This window comes from Brassica napus, chromosome C5 (assembly GCF_020379485.1).
Source record: "Brassica napus cultivar Da-Ae chromosome C5, Da-Ae, whole genome shotgun sequence".
Lineage (NCBI taxonomy): Eukaryota > Viridiplantae > Streptophyta > Magnoliopsida > Brassicales > Brassicaceae > Brassica > Brassica napus.
The window spans coordinates 45,867,100-45,870,532 of record NC_063448.1 but is presented as its reverse complement, the minus strand read 5'-3'; the positions used below and the strand labels follow the sequence as shown (position 1 = coordinate 45,870,532).

General features: G+C 32.6%; 1 pseudogene; it reads left to right on the top strand.

The window, feature by feature from the left end:
- The first annotated feature begins 492 nt into the window (after window positions 1–492).
- Window positions 493–3,220, top strand: LOC125587626 (annotated as a pseudogene).
- The last annotated feature ends 213 nt before the right edge of the window (window positions 3,221–3,433 follow it).

The following is a 3,433-nucleotide window of genomic DNA, read 5'->3' as shown; positions in this document are numbered from 1 at the left end:
CTAAATCCTAGACAAAATATAATTGTAAAAGATTATGTAATATTAATTTTCTTTTCTAAAATCCGACAAAACTGTAAGAGAATATTTGATAGTTTTTTTCCTTTTTTATTAAAATATCCTAAAATAAAAGAAATTTGTATTATATTTTTAAGTCTTAATCAAAAGAGAATTGTAAAAATTTATTTGATAATATTTTTAAGAGAGTATTTGATGATGAACATAATACAAATAATTATTTAATTAACAAAATAAGTGTAAAATTAGTATTGATAAAATTGTAAAAATTGTAATTTTAAAATTATTTATTAATAACTAAAAATAATTATTTGATAGCATTTTATTTTTTCTGAAATTCTAAAGAGAAGATAATTGTAATAAGTTATATGACAGTAATTTTTCATTTCTAATTTTTTTAACAAAATTGTAAAAGAGTATTTAATATTATTTTTTATTTTTTTAATTGTAAATAAAAAAGAGATTTGTAACATAGAATGTTTTCCTTTTTAAAAAAATCATAACAAAATAAATTTTTAAAGACTTATTTAATAAAACATTAAATTAGTATATAAGAACATGTATAATGATGTTATTGACTCAATTGGTGTATTTTACTTTTCATTCAATTTCTTATTTCGGATTGTGTTTAGTTTAAACTTTATGGTATAGTATTTTTTCTAATCCTAAGTACAAAGTTTATAATAATTCATCTATGCACCATGATTATAAAATATTAACTTGAACTTATATGTGAAAACGAGTTTTAATTATAAAATAAATCTCAAATAATATATGCAAAAAAAAAATCATAAAACTATAATAAAATGATTTATTATTTTATGGTTTTTATTAAATTAAAACATCAAACAAAACCAGTTGCTCATATCTTGTATATTTATAAAAAACTGTGACCTAAGAATAATATCGCAAATAAAGATGGCCGACGACAGGAAGATCAAAGGAGCGGTAGACTTGATCAGCAACTTACCAGATGTGATCCTCCACCACATACTCTGCTTTATTTCGACCAAATTAGCCATAAGTACTTCCCTCTTGTCTAGACGATGGAGACATGTGTGGTGCGATATACCTTCTATCTCCTTAAAAGGCCAACACACTGACTACTGCTGCTTCAATTAACAAAACCCTAAATCGATATACAGCTCCCAAGACGACAAATTTCACCTCCAAAGCACCAGGAGAGAGGACACTCCCAACATCGACCGGTGGATCAAGTGCGCTATGTCACACAACGTTGAGAATCTTTCCCTGGATTTCTGGAGTCCTTGTAATGATGAGGCGTACACGCTTCCTGATTTCTTCTACAACAGTTCTTCTGTCAAGCAACTCAACGTTTCGTTAAGCTATTCTCACACGATTGTTCCCCAGTGCACTGTGTCTTGGACATCCTTGCAGAAGTTATCCTTGTACTCTCTTTGATGAGTCCATGGCTAAGATTCTATCAGGTTGTCCGGTTCTTGAAAACTTAACGTTGTATCACTGCGATAAACTAAAGGTTCTTGATCTCCGCAAATCACACCGTCTGAGAACTTTACAAATAAGACGTAACGTGTGGGTGCCGGGGCCAACGCAGATTGTGGCACCACACATCCATTTTCTCAGATTGTTAAACTCTCAATTATCATGCATTTTCTTTAACGGAAGCTAAACTAGACATTTGTTATGTCCCAGTGATCCCTAACTTAAAGGCCGATTTTCTCCAAGCCGTGGTGCTAAAGATGCTAGAAAAGTTGCAGAACGCAGAGAAGCTTACGTTTGGGGGAAACTTTGTTCAGGTATATAATTAGTTTTTGGCTCATATTATTTTATTCTCTAATGCCTAATTAACAAGCCGTTGGTTTCACGGTTAGTGTTTTATAGGTTTGATTATGTCATTAGCTCGTTTTTTTTTTTTTGCTCAAGTGTCATTAGCTCGTTACCAATTCACTACTTTCTTTTTTTGGGTTCTTTCTATTAGATTTTATCTCTTGCTGAGATTCGTGGTGTTCCTTTCCCGATGCTCAAGGTCAAATCACTGATTCTTGATACAGTGATCTGTCAGTATGTTATTCCTGGTATAGAAAGGTTGTTACAAAACTCACCTGATCTAGAGAAGCTAATAGTACGTGGAAGGAATTACAACACCATACCGGTATATTCATCTTCAACCTCTTTTTCTAGCTATTGTCGAAGGACCGTCTTTGTATCTTGTTTATGTTTTACAGGGGGAGCATCTTGACCAATACTTGCAACTACTGTCCTTGTGTCCGGATCAGTGCTGGAGATCAAAAGATGGTTTCTCTTGGAATAAGTCTCTTCGGAATGTACGACCAAAGCATGTGACTTCATTAGTGAAACTTATGCTTAAAAATAACTAGACAAGATTGTCGTACTGTTGGACGAATGTTACCTTAAGTTCAAAATTGAAGACGTGGTGGTTCCAAAACTATCTCACAACAACAATGTCACCATTGTGCTCTCACCCACCAACAAGCCGATGACATCAGAGGAGTGGTTTAATGAATCATAGGCTTTGAATTTTTGAGTTTTATTGAACGTTTTTTTTTACTTTCTCTGTTTCTAATAACTGAAGTACTTTATTTAATATAGTAGAATAAGATTTTGGTTTGGTCACAAAAAGTAAGAGTTCTTTTGAGTATATATTAAAACCTGATGCTCTCCAATGTTGCTAGATTTAGCCTGGGATAATAATTCTATAATTACAAACAAACAACTGTTTGATATATAGGGCCTGTTTGTTTCTCAATCCGGATGAGCCATCTGGAAGAAGATGAGAGTTTTGTTTGTTTAGGCGCTAAAAGTGCAACTTATCCAGATCGATCATCCGAATGACTTTCAGAAATTTAGGCTTAATTTTAAAGTCCATCCAGCTGAACCAATTTGGATCATTTGAATGAAGATGGTTCATTCAAAATGGTATAATGTCTATTATGCCCTTAATGTAATTCACAAATTACAAACCTAAACATAATATCATTTTGTCACACATGAAAACCGACAAAACCACAAAAATGCGTTTTCCCGCGAAAACCTAAAAACTAATTTTTCACGTCAAAACCCCAAAACGCATTTTCCCGCCAAAATTGGAAAAACGTGTTTTTACGCCAAATTTGCAAAAACGTGTTTTCATGCGAAAATCACAAAAACATGTTTTCACGCCAAAATCCCAAAACACATTTTCCGCTAAAACACAAAAATACGTTTTCCCGCCATAACGTGTTTTCCCGCAAAAATTGCAAAAACGCGTTTTCACGCCAAAACTCCAAAAACATGTTTTCCCGCAAAAATCGCAAAACGCGTTTTCCCGTCAAAATTGCAAAATATCGTTTTTCCGTCAAAATGAAAAATCTTCTTTTTTCGCCAAACCGAAATTTTTTGTTTTCCTGCCAAAACAAAAAAAAATCTTTTCCCACCA